The following is a 25,621-nucleotide window of genomic DNA, read 5'->3' on the forward strand; positions in this document are numbered from 1 at the left end:
CATCCATGCCCTCCATGATGTTTAAGTTCAAGACACCCCACAGAAAGACTAGGCCCATGCAAGACTCAATACCCCTGGTGAAAAGGCCACAAGTACAGCCCCAAAAAACGAAAATCACTGAAAAATCAGCACAATCCCATTCCATCCATGTCCTCCATGATGTTTAAATTCAAGACACCACACAGAAAGACTAGGCCCATGCAAGACTCAATACCCCTGGTGAAAAGGCCACAAGTACAGCCCCAAAAAACGAAAATCACTGAAAAATCTGCACAATCCCAATCCATCTATACCCTCCATGACATTTAAGTTCAAGACACCCCATAGAAAGACTAGGCCAATGCAAGACTCACTACCCCTGGGCATAAAGGTTGAAAGGTAGGCAACATGGTTGCAGGCCTAACAACACTGCCTGCATTCAAAATGGCCACTTGCCTCCCAGCACATGGCCAGGGCCTGTAGCAGCACTCAAAATGGCCCCCAGCCACATGGCCTGTCCCTCCCCATGAACACCCCCAAAAAACGAAAATCACTGAAAAATCAGCACAATCCCATTCCATCCATGCCCTCCATGATGTTTAAGTTCAAGACACCCCACAGAAAGACTAGGCCCATGCAAGACTCAATACCCCTGGTGAAAAGGCCACAAGTACAGCCCCAAAAAATGAAAATCACTGAAAAATCAGCACAATCCCATGTCATCCATGCCCTCCATGATGTTTAAATTCAAGACACCCCACAGAAAGACTAGGCCCATGCAAGACTCACTACCCCTGGGCATAAAGGTTGAAAAGTAGGCAAAATGGTTGCAGGCCTAACAACACTGCCTGCATTCAAAATGGCCACTTGCCTCCCAGCACATGGCCAGGGCCTGTAGCAGCACTCAAAATGGCCCCCAGCCACATGGCCTGTCCCTCCCCATGAACACCCCCAAAAATCGAAAAACACTGAAAAATCAGCACAATCCCATTCCATCCATGCCCTCCATGATGTTTAAGTTCAAGACACCCCACAGAAAGACTAGGCCCATGCAAGACTCAATACCCCTGGTGAAAAGGCCACAAGTACAGCCCCAAAAAACGAAAATCACTGAAAAATCTTCACAATCCCATTCCATCCATACCCTCCATGATGTTTAAGTTCAAGACACCCCACAGAAAGACTAGGCCCATGCAAGACTCAATACCCTTGGTGAAAAGGCCACAAGTACAGCCCCCAAAAACGAAAATCACTGAAAAATCGGCACAATCCCATTCCATCCATGCCCTCCATGATGTTTAAATTCAAGACACCCCACAGAAAGACTAGGCCCATGCAAGACTCACTACCCCTGGGCATAAAGGTTGAAAAGTAGGCAAAATGGTTGCAGGCCTAACAACACTGCCTGCATTCAAAATGGCCACTTGCCTCCCAGCACATGGCCAGGGCCTTTAGCAGCACTCAAAATGGCCCCCAGCCACATGGCCTGTCCCTCCCCATGAACACCCCCAAAAAACGAAAATCACCGAAAAATCAGCACAATCCCATTCCATCCAGGCCCTCCATGATGTTTAAGTTCAAGACACCCCACAGAAAGACTAGGCCCATGCAAGACTCAATACCCCTGGTGAAAAGGCCACAAGTACAGCCCCAAAAAATGAAAATCACTGAAAAATCAGCACAATCCCATTCCATCCATGCCCTCCATGATGTTTAAATTCAAGACACCCCACAGAAAGACTAGGCCCATGCAAGACTCACTACCCCTGGGCATAAAGGTTGAAAAGTAGGCAAAATGGTTGCAGGCCTAACAACACTGCCTGCATTCAAAATGGCCACTTGCCTCCCAGCACATGGCCAGGGCCTGTAGCAGCACTCAAAATGGCCCCCAGCCACATGGCCTGTCCCTCCTGATGAACACCCCCAAAAAACGAAAATCACTGAAAAATCAGCACAATCCCATTCCATCCATGCCCTCCATGATGTTTAAGTTCAAGACACCCCACAGAAAGACTAGGCCCATGCAAGACTCAATACCCCTGGTGAAAAGGCCACAAGTACAGCCCCAAAAAATGAAAATCACTGAAAAATCAGCACAATCCCATTCCATCCATGCCCTCCATGATGTTTAAATTCAAGACACCCCACAGAAAGACTAGGCCCATGCAAGACTCACTACCCCTGGGCATAAAGGTTGAAAAGTAGGCAAAATGGTTGCAGGCCTAACAACACTGCCTGCATTCAAAATGGCCACTTGCCTCCCAGCACATGGCCAGGGCCTGTAGCAGCACTCAAAATGGCCCCCAGCCACATGGCCTGTCCCTCCCCATGAACACCCCCAAAAATCGAAAAACACTGAAAAATCAGCACAATCCCATTCCATCCATGCCCTCCATGATGTTTAAGTTCAAGACACCCCACAGAAAGACTAGGCCCATGCAAGACTCAATACCCCTGGTGAAAAGGCCACAAGTACAGCCCCAAAAAACGAAAATCACTGAAAAATCAGCACAATCCCATTCCATCCATGTCCTCCATAATGTTTAAATTCAAGACACCACACAGAAAGACTAGGCCCATGCAAGACTCAATACCCCTGGTGAAAAGGCCACAAGTACAGCCCCAAAAAACGAAAATCACTGAAAAATCTGCACAATCCCATTCCATCCATACCCTCCATGATGTTTAAGTTCAAGACACCCCACAGAAAGACTAGGCCCATGCAAGACTCAATACCCTTGGTGAAAAGGCCACAAGTACAGCCCCCAAAAACGAAAATCACTGAAAAATCGGCACAATCCCATTCCATCCATGCCCTCCATGATGTTTAAATTCAAGACACCCCACAGAAAGACTAGGCCCATGCAAGACTCACTACCCCTGGGCATAAAGGTTGAAAAGTAGGCAAAATGGTTGCAGGCCTAACAACACTGCCTGCATTCAAAATGGCCACTTGCCTCCCAGCACATGGCCAGGGCCTGTAGCAGCACTCAAAATGGCCCCCAGCCACATGGCCTGTCCCTCCCCATGAACACCCCCAAAAAACGAAAATCACCGAAAAATCAGCACAATCCCATTCCATCCAGGCCCTCCATGATGTTTAAGTTCAGGACAACCCACAGAAAGACTAGGCCCATGCAAGACTCAATACCCCTGGTGAAAAGGCCACAAGTACAGCCCCAAAAAATGAAAATCACTGAAAAATCAGCACAATCCCATTCCATCCATGCCCTCCATGATGTTTAAATTCAAGACACCCCACAGAAAGACTAGGCCCATGCAAGACTCACTACCCCTGGGCATAAAGGTTGAAAAGTAGGCAAAATGGTTGCAGGCCTAACAACATTGCCTACATTCAAAATGGCCACTTGCCTCCCAGCACATGGCCAGGGCCTGTAGCAGCACTCAAAATGGCCCCCAGCCACATGGCCTGTCCCTCCACATGAACACCCCCAAAAATCGAAAAACACTGAAAAATCAGCACAATCCCATTCCATCCATGCCCTCCATGATGTTTAAGTTCAAGACACCCCACAGAAAGACTAGGCCCATGCAAGACTCAATACCCCTGGTGAAAAGGCCACAAGTACAGCCCCAAAAAACGAAAATCACTGAAAAATCAGCACAATCCCATTCCATCCATGTCCTCCATGATGTTTAAATTCAAGACACCACACAGAAAGACTAGGCCCATGCAAGACTCAATACCCCTGGTGAAAAGGCCACAAGTACAGCCCCAAAAAACGAAAATCACTGAAAAATCTGCTCAATCCCAATCCATCCATACCCTCCATGACGTTTAAGTTCAAGACACCCCATAGAAAGACTAGGCCCATGCAAGACTCACTACCCCTGGGCATAAAGGTTGAAAGGTAGGCAAAATGGTTGCAGGCCTAACAACACTGCCTGCATTCAAAATGGCCACTTGCCTCTCAGCACATGGCCAGGGCCTGTAGCAGCACTCAAAATGGCCCCAGCCACATGGCCTGTCCCTCCCCATGAACACCCCCAAAAATCGAAAAACACCGACAAATCAGCACAATCCCATTCCATCCATGCCCTCCATGATGTTTAAGTTCAAGACACCCCACAGAAAGACTAGGCCCATGCAAGACTCAATTCCCCTGGTGAAAAGGCCACAAGTACAGCCCCAAAAAACGAAAATCACTGAAAAATCAGCACAATCCCATTCCATCCATGCCCTCCATGATCTTTAAATTCAAGACACCCCACAGAAAGACTAGGCCCATGCAAGACTCACTACCCCTGGGCATAAAGGTTGAAAAGTAGGCAAAATGGTTGCAGGCCTAACTACACTGCCTGCATTCAAAATGGCCACTTGCCTCCCAGCACATGGCCAGGGCCTGTAGCAGCACTCAAAATGGCCCCCAGCCACATGGCCTGTCCCTCCCCATGAACACCCCCAAAAATCGAAAAACAACGAAAAATCAGCACAATCCCATTCCATCCATGCCCTCCATGATGTTTAAGTTCAAGACACCCCACAGAAAGACTAGGCCCATGCAAGACTCAATACCCCTGGTGAAAAGGCCACAAGTACAGCCCCAAAAAACGAAAACCACTGAAAAATCAGCACAATCCCATTCCATCCATGCCCTCCATGATGTTTAAATCCAAGACACCCCACAGAAAGACTCAGTCCACCCACCACTGAGTACCCCTGGGCAAAAGGCCCCAAAACAGACCAAAAATCGAAAATTCCAAAATTGTAGTTGCAGCAAATGTAATGCCCCAAACAAAATTACTTGTGAAATTTCTAATCCAAAAGTGATCCAAAGAAAGTCAAAAAGGCCTCAAATCCAAATATCCAGCAGCATCCACAAAAAGTAATCCTTCCAGCTCCAGATCCAAATGAAAAGTGACCAGGAGATGGACAAAGCACTGGGAGGAGCCTGCTGGACAGGAACAGGAAGTTGAACACTGTGGGGCACTTCCTTCCCCCCCTCCCCAAAATGGACCGGCATAGGTGGGTTTAGGCCTTCACCCATGTGACATAAGAGGGTGTGGCAAAGATTGAAATAAACAAAGCACAAAACTGTGCTAGCTCTTCAGCGAGTGTTTTAACAGATTATCATGCCAACATCATTGTCAAGAATATGTGTTGGTGGTTAAAGCAAGGATAGTGTGCAAAAATCACAGGTGTGCTACCTCCTGATTCAAGAAGAAAGAAGAAAATTGGAGATATTCAGGATAGAAGTAAACAGTACCATCTAGGCTGCGAGAAACCACATAATGAAGGATCCAAAGAACCTGACTGTTTCATGCTTAAAGAGAACGTGACTCTCCAAACATATAAAGACAGCGATCACGCAGTGTATTTTAGGCGTGGTCGAGTGCTCAAGAAATAATAACGATATGTGCAGTTAAGTTAAAAAGCTACCTCTAGAATCCTGCGTGACAAGTTGAGGAGGATAACAATAATTGGTATAAAAGACGATCAGAAACAAGCTCTGTAAAGACTGCATTTGCAGCAACATATTAAGGAACATCTGCTCTGCTGTAGATGTGACTGCCATGGTAACGGTTCACTGGCAGAAGATCAATACCGAAAATATCCCCATACCACAATGTCGAGTTTTAAATACCATTGTCAAAAATATTGACATCCTATATTTATAATGGTAAGTACGAAGATATTGAGAAAAAAAATATTGATGTCAAAATCTATTGTTGTACAAAATATCATTGTGTATTTTTATATACAAAATAAAATATTAAATATTAAATAGGAAAATGTATAACAATGAATAAATTAGATGTAATATACATTTTAACAAATATAACAAGTAAACATAGTTTTAAAAAGTTAAAACATATTTATTTAAATATATATGTAGACTTTAAAACAATTAAACTATACATTTTAACTTATTTTATAATTTAAAAATTAAATGGAAATTTTACAAATAAATATATATATATTTATATATATATATATATATATATATATATATATATATATATATATATATATATAATCTAGTTAAAAAACAATCTATTATAAACATCAAACTATTTCAAAATCTTCAAACGTTAATTTCCATCTCCAGTGAGTGCAGCAGTAGGGAGTCGGATAGTGGAGGGGAAATTTACTGTTTACAATCCAGTGAGTACAACAGTAGGGAAAGTGTTGGATAGCAGAGGGGTACAAAATACTATTCTCAGTCCAACGAGTGTAACAGTAGGGAAAGTGTTGGATAGTGGAGGGATTCAATATATAATTCCCACTCAAGTCAGGCACAGCGTTGGATTGCAGTCAGTTCTAAATTAAAAACAAACAAAATATCAACAACATTAAAAAACAAAAAAAACGAAATAAATTAAAAAATATATAAATATGTTACAAATTAAAATATAAATATATTTATAGAATATCATTGTGTATTTTTATAAACAAAATAAAATATTAAATATTAAATAGGAAAATGTATAACAATGAATAAATTAGATGTAATATACATTTTAACAAATATAACAAGTAAACATAGTTTTAAAAAGTTAAAACATATTTATTTAAATATATATATGTAGACTTTAAAACAATTAAACTATACATTTTAACTTATTTTATAATTTAAAAATTAAATGGAAATTTTACAAATAAATATATATATTGTATATATATATATATATATATATATATATATATATATATATATATATATATATATATATATATATATATATATATTTATATATATATATATTTATATATATATATATATATATAAAATCTAGTTAAAAAACAATCTATTATAAACATAAAACTATTTCAAAATCTTCAAAAGTTAATTTCCATCTCCAGTGAGTGCAGCAGTAGGGAAAATGTCGGATAGTGGAGGGGAAATTTACTGTTTACAATCCAGTGAGTACAACAGTAGGGAAAGTGTTGGATAGCAGAGGGGTACAAAATACTATTCTCAGTCCAACGAGTGTAACAGTAGGGAAAGTGTTGGATAGTGGAGGGATTCAATATATAATTCCCACTTAAGTCAGGCACAGCGTTGGATTGCAGTCAGTTCTAAATTAAAAACAAACAAAATATCAACAACATTAAAAAACAAAAAAAAACGAAATAAATTAAAAAAATATAAATATGTTACAAATTAAAATTGAAATATATTTATGGAACAGTGAGAACAGTCACGTATGAATTAGATAAGACCCCCACTCGGACAGAACACCTTTCCAATATGGCGCCCACAGTGGCCAAAAGGGGTATATTCCTATGTTTATGTCAATGTCTATGAATCTGTTTATTTAATGGGATGTCTGATATTGACGAGTGACACACTGACGAAGGCTCACGCCGAAACGCGTCTGTGCTTATCTGTTCCCTTTGATTAAAACTTTGGTTGACTCTTGGACTACGAGTGCTGCCTCCTTCTTGTGTAACGAAGAAGAGGTTGAGGGTTAATGTTATGCGGTTTTCCCGCGAACCGCTAGCAGCACCCATTCGTGAGTGTACAGCTTTCCGTGGGAGGTGAGCGTTTTCCGAGGAGGAGTTACGCTGTGCACCGTTGCAGCTGCTGGACAACAACGTAAGGATCACAACTAGAACGGCAAGGGCGCCGCGGAAGGACAGTGCTGGATTGATTCCGGAGCTCCTGACGACAGACGGACTTGGCGGTGAGTGGATTCCTTTCATTCCTTTTACACGCATTAATGCTAAGCGTGTAGCAGCATTGGATCAACAGAACACCAGTAGCACCGAGAGCAGCCAGACGGGAGGGAACAAGCACCAGGAGTTGCTAAGCAATACACAAGCAACCGTCCTTGTTACTAGACCCACTAACAGGGGCAAATCAGCAAGATGTTTTCTGACACAGAGCGCATGAATGCGGCAAAGGACATGTTTAAACGCAAAGGGGCGTCAACACAAGCGGCGAATAAAATAACAACGCCCGCAGAAACAACACAGGATCGCAAACTAAAAGAGACATTCACTAAGCTGGAGAAACTGCACGAGCGCGAAGTGCGCAAGTGGCGGGAGGCCACAAGCCTAACAAACTATATTGAAGAAAAGAGAGTACCCAGGGGGCTGAGAGTTCACACGGTACCCTCGTACGAACACCCGGATCCCCAACTGCTCACAGACTGGTTCGACCACAGAGCATCCTATTGTGAAGGCACGCTGAAAATCTTAGTAAAATATGCCTGGAGCGATAGGGGGAAAGTGCTGGTAGAAGTTGATACTATCAATGAAGAGCTAGAAAAGGAAACGGATACGGGAATAAAAACAACAATATCTCAAATGAGAGACCAGATGAAAGCGAGATTGGCAAAATACGAACAAAAAATCAGAATGCGCAAACAAGAAAAATATGAGCGCGATGCCAATGATTACGCGACTGGGCGCGTTTTAACGTATGCAAAGAAATTTGATGCCCCCCGTAAAGCTCTTCAAAAAAGAACCATGACAGCTACGACAAGCAGTATGCCGGAAATTGAACCCGCCACATCAGAGTCAGACCTGACTGACAACGAGTCAGGGGATGAACAACGGAGGCAGAATGACTCGGATTCACAAGATGCACTGTACAATGTACAAGAAGCCCTACCAAAGAAGACTCCTTTTCAGGAGGAATACGAAATAATCAAAAGCACCTGGCTAAGGGGCGGAAAAAACAAACCGCCCGATGTGGATGCGAATGCAGATGCCACTGCAACAGCAACATCAACCAGAGGAGGAGGACGAGGAGGGCAGGCGGCGGGAAAAGGAGGAAGAGGAAACACAAGAACCTCCCGATGGACGAGCCGTCAGACGAACAAGAAGCAATAGCTGTGAATCCTAAAGGGAACATCGATCAAGCCAGCCTAACTGTAGTGAACCTAACATCAAAACAATTGACGGAAGCAGAATTGGAAGTTTTAAGTCTGGGTCTCACTTTCTGTCCCGCAAATGACCTCGAATATACACAAACAAGGATCAACTTGTTTCGATTCACCAGGAAGCTGAAGCTTCATAAACATTTCAAACTGCGCCCGCATCTAAAAAATACTAAGAAGGGTCCTAAAACGAACAAAATGGATATACTTAGCACAAAAGATTTACCAGCTATCGAGGCATTAGAGGACTTAAGACTGGATCAGGATTCCAACCAGCAACAGGAAAACCTGACTATCGCACAACGGGCTGTCCTCCAAGGGGTCGAGCAAGAAAGAGAGGAGAGCTCATTTAAACCTGCATCGACCTTTGTACCTCAAACATCTTGGGACGCAATAGATGTCTTCACGGAGGCAATGAAAAGAGACCTGACAACATATAGAAAATCGCAACCGTCAATTTCAACAAACAACATCACTGAATGCCAATGCCAAGCTTTGAAGGGCCTGATCAGTGACGAATCTATAGTGATCAAGCCCTCGGACAAGGGGGGCAACGTGGTTCTTATGAGTAGAGACCTATACATAACTGAAGCTTTGAGGCAACTTGCGGATAGAAATTTCTACAAGGAATGCACGAATGCTGTGTACCAAACGAGCATAACTAGATATGACGCTCTAGTACAAAAATGGTACAACCACAACATGCTCGGAAAGGACGAAAATCTCTTTCTAAGAAACCACACCCCCATGTTACCAACTTTTTACCATCTCCCCAAACTTCATAAAAACATGGAAACCCCCCCCGGCCGACCAATAATATCATCCATTGGTAGCTTGACCGAGAACATGTCACGTTTCGTTGATAACATTCTGTTTCTCTTAGTAATTAAGTTGAAATCTTATATAAGGGACACGAAAGACTTCTTGACCAAGATCCAGGAACTAACATGGGATCCTGGGTACCTGCTAATAGTTTTAGACATTACTAGTCTTTACACCCGTATAGACCACAGGCAGGGTCTCGAAGCCATTAAACATGCTCTGGGTCAACGTCAAATGAAGTACGCATGCCACAATGAAATGATCATGGAGTTCACAGAGTTCTGTTTAACCGACAATATTTTCCTCTTTGAGGACCAGCTGTACATACAAACATCAGGGACGGCGATGGGTACCTGCTTCGCTCCCAGCTATGCGAACCTTTTCGTTGGCTGGTGGGAAGAGCAGGTACCCAGGAGCTGCACAGCAGGCACAGACACAGGGCATGTAAAATGCTGGCATCGTTATATTGACGATTTGTTTATTGTTTGGGATAGAGGAATGGACTCAGTAGAAGAAGTTATTAAAATTCTAAACAGCAATGATCTCATTCTACACTTTTCGGGCTTGGTTAGTCCGGTGAGAGCGGAGTACCTAGACCTGAAGGTGTACATTGAGAATAACCAGATGCATACCACCCTGCACAGAAAGGATACTGCTGGCAATTCAACACTCTTTGCCAGCAGCAGCCATCCCACCCAACTAAAGAACAGCATTCTCTACGGAGAGCTATTAAGAATCCGCAGAAACTGCTCAAAGGACTCCGATTTTGAGGCGGCTGCTTCAGAATGTATTAACAGATTTTCCATGAGGGGGTATGGTAACACCTTACTAAAAAATACTCTAAAGAAGGTAAGGAAGATGCAAAGATCTCAACTCTTGGCAACTGACGATCCTGTAGTGGGAAGGAACAGAAAATCGAACAAGAAAAATGGTAAATTCAGACTCATTACTCCATATTCAAAGGGAGCTAGAGATCTGAAAGCCATGCTTAATAAAAACTGGCACATCTTGAAAACGGACAGTGTACTCGCGGATGACCTACCTGCTCATCCTCTAATTACTTTTAGCAGGGCCAGGTCACTCAGTGACATGCTTGTCTCAAGTCATCTAGACAAACCGACACCCAAAACAAATTCCTTGAAGCGGATGGCGGGCTTCTTTCCCTGCGGCCACTGCAAGGCCTGCAGTGGCAGCAGACGGGTGCTATCATTTGATATACCTGACACCGGTAAGAAAGTGCCGATCAAGCACTTTATTACGTGTAGCTCCCAGTTTGTGGTCTATTGTTTAGTCTGCCCGTGTGGCTTACGCTACATAGGCAGCACTATCAAGGAGCTCAAACTGAGGATCCTGGAGCACCAACGGGCAATCGAGAAAGTAGACACCTCATATCCGGTTGCCCGGCATTTTGGGGAGGAGCATAGCAAAGACCGCAAACAACTCCGATTCTTTGGATTGGACATTGTTCCACCCAATGTAAGAGGAGTTGACAGGTTAAGGAGACTCTGCAGACTTGAGTCCAGATATATTGTAGATCTCTCCACTAAACACCCTGGGGGACTCAATAGCGGTGAGGAATTAGCATGTCATCTGGGTAAATAAGACTATAGGGGGAAGATAAACTCTCTCTTAGAAAGTCTGGTACATTAACTGTCAGTCCAGCAATAATATGTACATTCCTCCTATAGTACTTTAATCGAATCACTGTAAGACCGTATTTCTCAAACATGTTTTTCTAATATGTTTTTCCCACATTATTTTAATCTTGGGTCTGCTCCTGATCTCGATCTTTGAATTTTGATTTTTGATTTTGAATCCAACTATGATACCCCTTTGCACATGGTGACAGGCTACCATAGGTGTGTAAATATGTAGATATGTAGACAGTAATGTATGTACATATGTGTATAGAAATAGCCAGCGTGAATTATGACCTAATATGTGAGGTCTGCTGTGATTATTACTTATAAACCGAGGCTCTTCTATATTACAATGGACTGTATTTCATAACAGTTGAACCATGATTCTGATGTAGATATTTGCATCTAGAATTAATTGAATTTCAAGCCCTTGAAGCCTCCTTTTGGCTAACTTAACTTTATTACCTATATACACAGACACCGGATGGGGCCTCTGTTTCCTCTTTTATATATAATTTTATATATATCTTTATATATATCTTATATATATTTTACCTTTGTTGGCTTATTGTTTTGAAAGAGTACCCTTCTGTTATATACTCCATGGAACTAAAATCTTTTTTGTAATATCGTGATGAATTTCAATGATGAATTTTGGACGATTTCCATATGAAGGATAGTACTACTCTTTCCATGTGCTAGATGATTTTTGCTATGATTTTTGTTATGATTTGCACTGTTTATTCACTTGTAAATATGGCATTGTACATAAAACCATAGGACACTAGCCGATCCACGGCTTTATTTCAACGTGAGAACAGTCACGTATGAATTAGATAAGACCCCCACTCGGACAGAACACCTTTCCAATATGGTGCCCACAGTGGCCTAAAGGGGTATAGTCCTATGTTTATGTCAATGTCTATGAATCTGTTTATTTAATGGGATGTCTGATATTGACGAGTGACACACTGACGAAAACTCACGCCGAAACACGTCTGTGCTTATCTGTTCCCTTTGATTAAAACTTTGGTTGACTCTTGGACTACGAGTGCTGCCTCCTTCTTGTGTAACGAAGAAGAGTTTGAGCGTTAATATTTATTTTTAAACATTTAAAAAATAAAAACATATTGTAATGTTAAATATATATGACAAACACCAGTAGAAATTATTTAGAAACAAAAGCATTAATTATTGCATAAATGTAGCTTTTTTATTTCCTACTTTATAACACCACACAATTCACAATCCACATGTAAATTAAAAGAAAGATAATTGTACTTTCATAATTAATATAATGAATTATCAAAGAGAAATATTATAATTGAAACACATTAACATTAATTAACTTCCTTTCCTTTACCCCCATAATCCCTACAACCCACCGCTCAAAATAAACTGTAAAGAAATGTATTACACACTTAAAATGTATTTTCAATCATAAAAACGAATAGTATTTATTAACTAATTATAAATTAAGTACAATTAATTTACTCCCTACCCTTTACCACTATAAAAGCAAAACCCAAACAAAAACTTAACAATTACACTAATTATTATCAATTAATATTAATGATCAAATAATTATTAATTAATTTAAAATAAATTACATCCCACCATCTACCCCTATAAACCCTACAACCCAAACCTAAAATCAATCCCACAATTTGCATATTTATTTTTTAATCAATGAATTATTTTTAATTAACAACAAATTACTGAGTAATTAAACATAAATTGCTTCCCACCATTCACCCATATAAACCCCACATCCTGCGCCTAAAATTAATTACACAATCTCCATTATTAATTTAATGTTAATTTCCAACCAATTAATAATTAATTAAAGATCAACTATTTCCCACCCGTTACCTCTTTAAATGCCCCAACCCACACCTAAAATTAATTACGTAATTTCCATATGTAATGTTCAACCAATTAATGAATATTAACTAACAACTATTTTTTAATTAATTAAAAATAAATTACTTTCCACCCTTTACCCCTATAAACCCCACAACCTGCACCTAAAGAAATGACACAATTACCATAATCAATTGCCAATTAATTAATTATTTAAGTAACATTAATTATCAACCAATTAATAATTAATAATAAATTACTAACCACAATTAACACTATAGAATCTCAATGAAATACATATTAATAAACAAACAATAACAATTAACTTAATATAGTTAAATCACTCCCAACCCTATTCCCCTATAAACCAACAATGGAACTAAAAAAAGTGAATTTCATTACAATACAATTGATAACTACTGAAAATGTAACACATATATTAAAGAACCTAAACAATACTTATACAAAAAAAGACATCAAATACATCTAAAGTATGTACTGGAATACATACCACTAATTAAAAAATCAATATTTTAAACAACTATATTTTTGCAAACGATATTGATGACTTCTTTATTTGTTTAACCAATATTTTTTACCTTAAAATCGATAATCTTGACCACGATATTCTTGCTGTTGATATTTTGGTCACAATATTTACAACTCGATATTTGTGTAAGTCTACATTTCTACCTCAATATTTTGACTAAAAAAACAGTGGTTACAGCGAAATATAGCGGAGGGCAACTTCCCAGACTTGGCGGTCAGAAAGGGCACATGAATATTGAGGTTAGACAGTTGAACTAACCAGCATCGTAATCAGGCCCTTAATAAGCAACTACGAGTTGGTTTGTAGTGTAGTTCCTATATTCCCAATATGCTCTGCGCATTGGAATAGCATAAACAGCAGTGTAGATATAGGACTGAGGTCATCTAGGTCTCTACTGACTATGTTAGACTTAATTAGTTTTGCCAGCTAGCTCAGAGGTCACTAGAAACTTTCTCGAATGTTCAGGAAAGGGTTAGACAAGAAGGGATTAGCTTCTGACAACCATATACCATGACAACTTTGCTCCCCCAGAATAAGGAGTGTATCTTAAGAGTTGTGTGAAACAATATACAGCTATATCACTCAGTCAGCCGTGCATTCTTAGTTTCACCAGATTGCAGAGAAATAGAGAGACGAGCGTTTTCAATAAAAGGTGTTATTTTATTGAGCAGTCTTCTTTCTCATCCAAGAGAAATGAATTGCCACAATTGCAATACTTATCATAAAGTAAAGTGTGTACAGTAAAAGTAGTATTATGAAATAATACTGTAAAAGCATTGATATGGTTTCTTAGCCATATGATACTTTAAAATGGATAAAATATATACATACATTAAAACTTTGACTAACGAACTCAACTGGTGGTTCTAAGATACGCCTACCCCAGTGTACCTGACCTAAGCCTAATACGTGGGAAGGAGTAGGTAAGTTGCAGTTTTAAGTTAAGTTTTGAAAAAACGTATGTCTAATTACAATACCCATCTCCTTTGCCATGTCCTGGAAAGAGCATCATTCACAGCCTGGCTAAACTGGATATCACACATTAAAGGCACAGAACGCATCGCTCTCCATCATTCACAATGTAAACCCCAAAACAGGCCTGTCTGGAAGTCCTTAAATACCTACTTTAACACTGCCTACCCCCCTGAATGCCAAGATTATCCGGCCTTCATCTTTGCGTCTACCATGGCACAGAACCCCAGTCATATCACCATTCTAGATATAAAAAATTAGGAGCAAGATACTGGATCATCGTTCTTTAAATTTTCAACTGCATGACCTTTCCACTCACTTTTTCAGTGTTTCCTGAGTATTAATTTAACGGACATATGCATACGAATGCTATGTTATAAATTGTTTAAGTGTTTATCTGAAGCAATTATTTTATAACCATGTATGAAACAGTTAGAACTGGACACTCCATCACTTTGGACCGTCCTCATTTATTGTCTCATATCCATTTGCCGTGGTTTGCTTCTTATTTGTTTGTATTTTATTGCTTCTATGTTTTTGCGTTCTTGAAAATCAATAAAGATTATTTGAAATAAAAATAACTAAAGAAAAAATGTATTGTCTTGGGTTATTTGCTCTCTACACTGCGTGTGGTAGCTGTCTTCTTTGGCATGAGATTACATGGGCATTGATTAACATGTAGGGCCCCATTAGGATGACGGGCGGACTATGTCCGCCCGCCACCCTATTGGTAAACTGGACCGCCCGCAATAAAGGCGGGGGTCAGGTGGGGGCAATTAGGATGCGCCCGCCACAGTGGGGGGCGTATCCTGCATTCCTGTCATTGCGGTGGGCCGTGCACTGAGCACCACCTGCCACAATGCCAGGAAGGCATGTTGTGCACTTCCATGCACAACATGGCACGCACTGCGCGGTGCCAGCCATGTTGTGCATGGAACTGCTGGGGGGTACCATAGGTAACCCCCTATGTGCACCACCCCCCCCCCCCCAGAGTCACTAGGGGCCCGCAACAGGCCCCCAATGTCTAACACCGCATGCCTTTCTGTGGCGGCATTGCCGCCACAGAAAGGCATGTCCCCGCCTGCATAGTAATATGGATGGTAGTGTCTAACAGACACTGCCACCATATTAAACCCTTTTCCGCACGGTCAACTCGTTGACCGAGCGAAAAAGCGGCAGACGGTCTTTCCGTCCGCGGGCTGGGTAGGATCACGGGCGTATTGCCACCGCCATGCGGGAGTTGGCGATCCACCCGTGATCCTAATGGGCCCTGTAGTCTTTACATTATTTTCATTCCTGAGCACTGGCATTGTTCACTGAAAAAGTGAGAAGGGAAAATAGTTTAAATTACTCTGGGATTAACATTGTGTGCACCCAAGAAGTTGCTCTTGCCTATATACTGCTCCTGTTGCAGTCCTCTTTCCTGCAAGGACCCATTGTCTCTGTTCCCTTGCCACCTGGTCCCTGTACCATACTCCTTATTCAACCATGAATCATCTCATATTCACTGTCATCTATTACCTTTTGCTCCTCATCCCTAGCTTTATTTGTGCATTCTTTGTATCTGGTTAGAAGGTCACGTAGTTATGTTTTTTACACTTTTATTGTGAGTTACTGTGGAATTGTCCATTCTGTGATGGCGAGAATAAGTTTCGTACTAGGAAAGGTTACATATAAAAACTTTGCTTTATTGAAATCAACATATTTATCATCGAGTTTTCTCTCATCTTGTGTTACATTCACACTAGTGTTATGGGATTGCCTGTTACCCATATCTACTCTAACTCCCAGTGCGCCTGAAAAGCCAACCAACATCTTTGGGGAAATATTTGTTTTTGAACATATAGGTTATATGTCAGAAATCCTAAACTATTCCTTCAGACATGCTGCCCAGTAAAACAATCTACGTGCCTGAATTCGTCCAATTCTCTGCTTCATGCGCAAACGTTTCACAAGATACATTTTTATTAGTGACAATGAGCAAGTGTTGCATATTGCTTGCTAAAAGGGCGAATTCTGATTCTGATCAAGTGACTCTTCTAAATACAATGCCTCGTGGAAGACAGCGGCAGGGAGACAGCTGTTGCGCTGACCTCGGTTCATTTGATTCTGTTCCCCAGCCTGGGTGACCTTCTCCTTTGATTTGAAACAGTCTCACAGGAAATCGGTGCTGACAATATGATGATAGATGTTTATACCGGCACTGCTATAAATCAAGCACGCTGCTGGATCAATCAACTAGACAAAGATAAGGTGATATCGCAGCAATAACAGGGGCAGCACAGCGCCCAGATTCTCATATTCTCCAAAATGAGCTAATTGTTTGACTGAGATTCTTATCTGTTGTCCTGTCACTTCTGCTTACTTGGTATGGAAAATTGAAATATTCCTAGGAAGGCCTCATGAAAGGCACATTCCTGCAGATTTAACCTCTGTGTTGCCATTGCAGAGAGGCTATCTATTAGTGTTCTTTGGCATAGGCAGGTATTCATTCCTTTTATAGGTGTTAGGTCGTGTTTGAAAGTGAGCGTAATTACTCACATTACAATTGATGATGAGGGGGAGATGGATCTCATATTTGGAGTGTGACTACCGTACGCCCTATCATTGCATTTTCTGAACCTTGGATGAAACGTTAGAAGTTTGCAAATGAAAATAAATACATGACCTATTTTTCAGTTGAGGAATAGAGCAACATATGGAGCCAGAAGGGGGTTATACCAATTAAAATAAGGCACACACATTTTACACATGCGATTTAGTCCTTGCTACTCATAAGGAGAGTTGAGGCATGGTTAATGGAAAGCCCAATTATATGCATTTTATGTGAGCAGAGAAAACGTCTGGGCACTATTAATACAGAAGTAATTTGTCCATGGCTTTGCATTGCATATTCATCGTAAACCCATGTGGGAGAAAATAGCCTCTTTTTGAGTCATCCCATTTTCTCTGACAAGTATAACGTGCTTTTGAACTCCTTAAAATATGACAAGCCCCCTTTGACCAATTTAACTTTACAGTAAGGCCATAGTATATGGTGCAGGTAGATACACCATTGACATGGATAATTAAATGTCTAATGTAAACTGAAGGAACGTTTTTCTCATCCACTAGAGTGACAAAGGAAACATGCTTTAGGACTACCTGTGCAGCATGACTCCAGCAGCTTTTAAACCTGTCGCAGAACCTGTCAAAATAATCAATTTTGACAGGAAAGAACCCTACATTTAAATAATAAATAAGGCACCCTTAAGTAGGCCTTGTAGCCTAATATGTAGAGTGACTAGTGTTTAAAAATGGTACATGCAAGACTTCAATTTTGACATGTACCTACACTGCACAGGCCCCAAAACCTATGTTCACCATTAGGGCCGTAACTGTATTATGATAAACACTAAAGGTCAGGTAAAATAACGTCTGCTAACTTTGGATTGGGATAAGACATAGTGATCATTAAACCAAAATTTTCAACATTTATTAAAAATACAATTCATTGGTGAATTTGTGTTTTTAGTAACTATATAGGAAAAGTGGATTGTAAAATGTAAAAAGAATCCGCCGAACCTCCAGTAGAATAATTAGCATTAGCCAGCAGCTGGTCCCTGACGATTGGCTCATTTTGGAGAATTTGCTAATCTGGGCAATGTACTGCCCCTATTAGTGGAGTGATATCACTTTATCTTTGTTTAGCTGACTGACTCAGCAGCATAATCGATTTCTAGCTGTGCTTGTTATAAACACCTATCATCATATTAATGAGGTGTGAAAACTGTTCTCAGAGCAGAAACAAGGTTGAAACTTTTTTAGAGAAGATCTAGGTGTGAGTGATGTCAGTTCTCTCAGCCCAGGTAGGGCAGCTGTGTAGGGTCTAGGAATATCATTAAAGGAGATCTGAGAATAGGGAAGCCTTTTTACCTTACAATATATACCATCATCTTGGCAGCAAGATAGTTGAATGGAGATCTGGTCTAAGAACTAGTTTAGTTTAGCTGAGGAAGATTGGATTCCTCATGTCCCTAAATACACCATTAGATGGCATAGAAGCTCCTTCAGAGGCAGAAGGGTTCCGCCATGTTGCCTTTGCAACAGAATGGTGCAGTGTGGGATAGTTTGCTGTGAGGCAAACAGTATGTGTTGCAAAAGTGGGAAGGGTTGCCTCGGGGTTTTTTCAAATTGGTTAGGGAGCGTTCATGGGTCACCCTCACCCACTAGCTACTGAAATCGATAAATCTGGTACCATCTCATCTGACCACTCTCTGGACCTGGAAAAACAGGAGGACTGGACCTGCTGTTTGAGACCTATATGGAGTCCTGAATGATTGGATATGCTGTCTCTTGTAGCCACCCCTAAGAAGTTCACTCCAAGACTCAATTGGCTGAATACCAGTTTGGCTAGAGGGAACAATGAGCTACAAGAGGCCTTTTTCCTGACGTGCTCACCTGACCAGTTGCATCTGGATGTGAACTGGACCCTGCTGGTGGTGTCGGCTGGACTGAGTCCTTGCTCTTAAATGCTGTCCTGAGGTCCGGGAAATCTTAGGAGTGACCAATAGGAACTTCTCCAGAAACTCTAAAAAGTTGGTACTAAGATAATATTCAGACTTCCGAGACCTTCGAAGCTTCAGTGAGATTTTGTAACAAAAGTTGCTGATTTTGAACAGAATTTGTCAGATGCAGCTGCAGCTTGTAATCTAGAGGATTTTGAACTCCATAAAAAAAGACTCAGTCTGAAGGCGCACATAGAGTGTGTCTGACTCAAGGACTTTGCGGACAGTGAAATCTAAATTTCTCCCCCTCTGAGCTTTCCCTGCCGTAATCAAAACAGCTTTAGTGGGACCTTGTCCATGAGGCTTTCCGGCTCTGTGAGGACTTAGTGGAAACAGACTGCAACCATGCCCCATGGGAGGATTTTGACTTCCTTTTAGAGACAAATTCAGAAGGTTAATTCTTTGACCAGAATGAACCCAGTTGGTGTATTTGATCTACACTATTGTGTTTGACCTATAAATGTGCGTAGGTCCTGGTAACTCATGAACAGTGACTAATGATTAGCACTTTACTTTTCATTGTTGCTTTTTGTCATAAAGTTTTAAAAATGCATGCCACCTGTTCCCCTTATTAGAATTGTGTTGTTTTTGTATAATTTTTCTAGTTACATTTTTTGTGTAGTTTTCAAAAGAAACTGTGGCATTTTTAGTGTTATTGTTTGCCTTTTTAACTGTTTTGTTACTGCTAAATACTCAAAACATTTTCCAAATTAAGCAATCCTGCTCTGTGCCATAGCTACCAGGGAGTTGAGCCCAGTTTTGCATAGTGAAAATTTGTTTTACCTGTACACGTTTGTTGCGTTATTCCTTGTGTTGGAGTCCCATCCCTCTAATATATTAATCCATACCTCAAAACCAATCCTTCGATCCTTGTTTCAGGTATTGTGAGGTCCTGGTTTGGGAATTTGGGCTGGACTGTTCCCATGGGGGGGTAGCATCAAGACTGATTTGCATATGGCTGGGTCCAAACTGGAATGGCATGGTGAGCAAATAAATTATGGATTTACGCCCATATATATGTACTGGGAGTGAATGTTTGATTGATCAGCATTCCACGTATCATATCTTCTGTTTGCATTTGTTGCCCTAAGCAGGACAGGTATGCCCAGATGTAGTCCCAGTGCTCACCGTGCCACTGGAGTCAAGCTATCCTGGCAGATGAAGAGTGATTACTTAAAGCTGGTCCTAGGATGCTTGTTTCTGTTCTAGGGAGGACCTGGCCTGGCAGTTCGGGCCAAACTGGAATGGCGTGGTGAGCGATAACAATAATGGATTGAATCCCAGAACTCTGTACTTGTGCAGTGGGTGAATGTTTCACATTGTTCAGAATTCCGTCTATCAATTGTTCTTTTTGCATTTGTCGGCCAAAGTGAGATGGGTATGCCCAGACATGGGTCCTGTGCTCACCATGCTACCGGAGTCAAGCGACCTGTCTAATGAGGGGTGATACCAAGAAACAGATTCTAAGATGCTTGTTTCTGGTCCAGGGAGGACCTGGCACAGAAGTTTGAGCTAGACTGTTCCCATGTGGAGCAGAGTCAAGACTGATTTGCATATGACTGGGAATGGCGCTGTGACCAAAAAAAACTATGGATTTAGGCCCAAATCTCTGTTTTACATTTGTCACCCTAAGTGGGTCAGGCATGCCCGGACGTGGGCCCCATGCTCCCCATGGCACCAGAGTCAAACTACCCTGGTTGATGAAGAGTGATACCCCGAAACTAGTCCTAGGATGCTTGTTTTCAGTCTGGGGAGGACCTATGCTGGAAATTCAGGCTGGGCTGTTCCCATGATGAGCAGGGTCAAGACTGAATTGCTTAAATGTAAATGTAAATGTATAGGCATTTATATAGTGCACTACTTACCCGTAGGGTCCCAAGGCGCTTCGACCGCTGCGAAACCCTTCCTGGCTTCCCTGAGAGATGGTCCCTTAATGGGTATCTCCAGGGTGAGACCAGGCATCCCCAGCGGTCTGGTGGGGCCGTTAGTGAAGATGAGGCAAGCTAATGCCCAGAGTTGCCGAGTGTGATCGCTGATCAGAGTGGGCACCGAGGCGAGAGAATTATCGAGTCCGCTGACCCTGGTCCAGAAACCTGCCGCGCCGGGAATCGAACCCTGGTCCCGGGCCGTCCTCTGCTCTCGGGTCTGCCGCCTCTAACCAGTGAGCCACACTACTTCTAGCTTATTGTTGGGTCCAAACTGGAATGGTATGGTAGGCAAAAAAACAATGGATTTAGGCTCAGATCTCCGTACTGTGGGTGAATATTTGACATTTTTCAGCATTCTATCTATCATATTTTTTTTTACACTTTTAGAAAATTGGCATTTTCTTGCCCAAACCAATGGTGACTTTCTTCCTGGGTCCTTCCTGGGTTGCATACCTGTAAAGGGCTCCCCTTCCGTGATATATATATTTCTTACGGACTTTGAGAGAAAAGAGACCTAGATGTGTGGGGATAGGGTCTTCTTGAGAAGATGGGTGGGAAGGAATTGTGCCCTGCTCTGATCACACTTCAAAGGGTCTTGCCTGCAGCACCCACAACAGAACCTGGTATCATGCCTGCCCTTGACTTTGTTACCCTGGGTAGTTTGGAGCAAGGGCCAGGAGAACAGGAAAAACTCACTAGAGACATTTTTTGGGGTAGGTCAGGGAATTCCCACACACAAAGGCTGGCATCAAGTATAAAAGTGGGACCTTCAGAAACTCTCATCAGAACATTGCTGGACCTGAGGGAGATTCTAAAGGACTGTCCTGTTGTCTGAGAAAGAGGGACTGCCATTCTGACTAAAGAAGGAAGATTGGACATGCAAAACCATGATTCCAGGCTACCCAGAGTGACCCAAGGGTAAGTTGGTTAACCTAGTCTGTGAGCTACAGGGACTCAACCGGCTCCTCATGCCACTGGCATCCTCCTCACTGGTAATTCTTCATCTGGTTAATCTGGTCCCTGTATCCAACTCAAGCCCCTTCATGGTCGGCCTGAACTCATGATTTCCTCCCAGTTTGGTGCGATCTAATGGTTGTGAGTGGCACTTTGAGCTTCTGTGTGCTATTTTCATCTGAAAACGTAAAAAATTCATTTCTCCACTTCTACTAACTGAATTTTGCTCATTTTAGTGATATTTCATTAATGAAGATTTACTCTATTTTCTAAAGTGGTTTGAATGTTTTCTTGTGTTATGTTCTTACTTTATTACTGCTTTTTTGCTGCATATATACTTTACAAATTGCCACTAAGTTAAGCCTGACTGCTTTTGTGCCAAGCTACCATGGGTTAAGTACAAGTTAATTTAGTGAATTTTGTGGTTCACCCTGTGTTAGAGTTGGCATGTTTCCTCTACCTTTTTGCTTTCTGACCTCTTGGTTTTGACTCTGTTTTAGCTGGTTAAGTGTCTCTGCGCACTTTCTCACTGCTGTTCAGTGCTAAAGTTCAAGTGCTCCTGTTGTGTGAGTGTGCCAGGGCTTGTAAGTCAAAGGCTACTAGTGGGCCTGCAGCACTGATTGTGCCACCCACAGGAGTAGCCCTGAAAAGGAATCCCAGACCTGCCACTGGAAGGTTTGTAACTGCCATGTCGACTTAGCAAGTGCACTCACTTGCCAGGCCTTAACATTCTCTTTTCTTACATGTGAGTCACCCCTAAGCTAGGTCCATGGTACCCCTGTGGTCAGGGTGCAATGTATGTGAAAAATAGGACATGCCGTGATGTGTGTGGCATGCATGTCCTGGTAGTTAATTACAGTGCATTTTGTTTTTCACTACTGAAAGGCTATCTGTCCTATAGAATAGAATGGGATTTTATTTATAACATGTTATGAATATACCTTCCCTTTGAGACCAGATAGGAATATAACGTTTAGTGTGCCGGAACTTAGAATGTTAAAATGCATCTTTTAGTGAGGGTGAAGTTTACATCAGTAGGTATTTTCTTGCTTAGCAATCCAACGTGCCTCTGCTAGGATGCGTATTGTCTGGCTTTTGGAGTGACTGGGGATGTGCAGTGACTCCAGAGAGTCTGGATACGTCAGGACTGGGCTGAATAGAACTGGGCTGCATTGCAATGCTGTCTCTACCTGTTGCTGGGAAGCTGGGCCAGAGAGGACCAAACTAGTTTGGACTAAGCACAGGCACTCTCTGCCTGAGAGAACAAAGGAATATTGAGTATTGGGACCCATACCCCAAAACTTTAGAACTGGTTTGGAACCGGGAAGACTGACCAGATGAAGAGCTGAAAGGCTGGAAGGCTGTGAGGAGGGACTACCACTTTGCTGTGTGCTTTGCTGTGTTGGTCTGCCGTGGCTGCTTCTGTCTTGAGCAGTGAAAAGACTGGACTGAACTTTCTGCAACTTCCTTTTGTGTGTTTTTCCAAGGGCTTGAGGTAGAGCTTGCCCCCTGTGCAGGAAGTCTCAGGAACAGCAAAGACTTCAAGTTCATCTGTTACCAGCACTTGGGACTGTGTTTTTTGTGTTGCAACAGAACAAAAAGCAACCCAACACCATCAACAATGCTGCTGCTGACTCCGTGTCCTGAAGAAACCACAGAGAGCACTGCTGCAATTTGCACCGCAATCCTGGTCTCACTGAAGATGCCACCATATGCAGCCACCGAGCTGCTGCTTGCACCGCGACCTGTGGGCAACGCACTCTACACCGCCTCACTTCATGCTGCTGCCCTGGTATCACCGACAACATCAACCCATGCTGACATCAACGCTGCTGCTTGCACTGCAACCTGTGGGCACCACAGTCTGCTCCACCTCACTTCACACCGCTGCCCTGGTATCACCAACAACGTCGCACCAAGCCAACATTGAGGCCGCTGCTTGCACCGTGGTTACCTGATGCACCATCTCATCCAGCACCGCAGCCTTGGCCTACTGAAGCCTGCACGATTAACTCTAGTTCTTCAGCCAATGACAGTGTTTCAGCAACAATAATGCTGCTGCTTGCACGTGAACTGACAGCACCGTGACAAGCACCATATCACTTCGCACCGCAGCCCTGGTCCCACCAACATTGCTGGATGACTTCACCTACCCACTGCTTGCACCATGGCATGAGGGAACCACACGCCGCACCACTGCACTTCGCACCGTAGCCCCAATGCCTCCTGGCACTCCTGACTTTAAAGTCAAGGAGTTCGGACTGCAATGCATGTGACTTCAAGGGCCGGACGACTCCTGCACCGACCTCTGGAACCAACGCCTACGGATGCTGGCCCTTCTGGGTTCATCGAGAGGTCACCGACTTCCTACATTTCTAAAGGTACTGTTTTGCGTGTCTTCCTGACACCGTAGCTGGCCCGCTATGCCCCGGTCAGCTAGAACTGTTTGTTTTGTTGTTCACGATGCCCTGATAGCCCCAGATGGAGCTATCAACTTCAAGAAACTGTATTTCAAGTCTATTTTGATTATTGAATATTTCTGAGAACTGTATGGTGGATTTTTATTGTTTTTGGTCTTTTCTGAAGTATATAAAACAACTGGATATTCTTCTAAACTGGTGTGGTTTCCTTTTGTAGTGTTTTCGCTGTATTACTGTTGGTTGTGTGCCAATGCTTTACACACTGCCTCTGTGATAAGCCAGACTGCTTGTGCCAAGCGTCAAGGGGTGAGCAGGGGTTATTTATGGAGTGTAACTCCCTTACCCTGACTAGGAAAAAGGGTCCCTACTTGGACAACGGTGCAAACCCTTGCCAACTAGATACCCCCATTTCTAACACCCTGACAAGAAAAGTGTTTGTTAATTGAGTCGGGCATCTACCCCTCTTAACGAATAACCCAATTTCTTACACATACCCACCATATTAACTCTTTGGAAGGTATAATGCTAGTGTTGGTCATTTGCACCAGCATTCTAGTCTCTACCTCATCTCAGTCATATGTTTAGTCTCAAGTGAGAACTTAGGACAATATATTTTCATTTAGGTTTATAGAGAATAATTGACAGCTGAGAAGCAATATGTACCACTATCAGGTGCCAACAAAGACACAAATTCTAATGGAGCACAAACCCAGAAAACATACTCATATATTTTAGTTCATGTTCATATCATGAACAAAATTAATATGCTTTGTTGGTTCAGAATAAACCAGAAAGGACTACTTTCTTATTGGGTAGCGGGAGCAATAAAGAGACATGCATGTTGTCTTACCACAAGCTAAACTGTGCCTCTATTACCACATCTTCTGTAGGATGAGTTATTTTGTTTGAGGAGTGCTTTCCATACTGTATAGAGAAAATGTGCGATGTCTCTGACATTATTCCCTCCTCGTTTGGGGCCTGCGAACAGGCTGCCAGTCAGTTTCATTAGTTGTAAATTTATCTCTGGCTTTATTATGCTAAAGCATGCAAACCACATTTCTGCATGTCAGTATTTGTGTTTTCATTTTTGGATGCA

The sequence above is a fragment of the Lissotriton vulgaris genome, chromosome 3_1, assembly GCF_964263255.1.
Source record: "Lissotriton vulgaris chromosome 3_1, aLisVul1.2, whole genome shotgun sequence".
Classification (NCBI taxonomy): Eukaryota; Metazoa; Chordata; class Amphibia; order Caudata; family Salamandridae; genus Lissotriton; species Lissotriton vulgaris.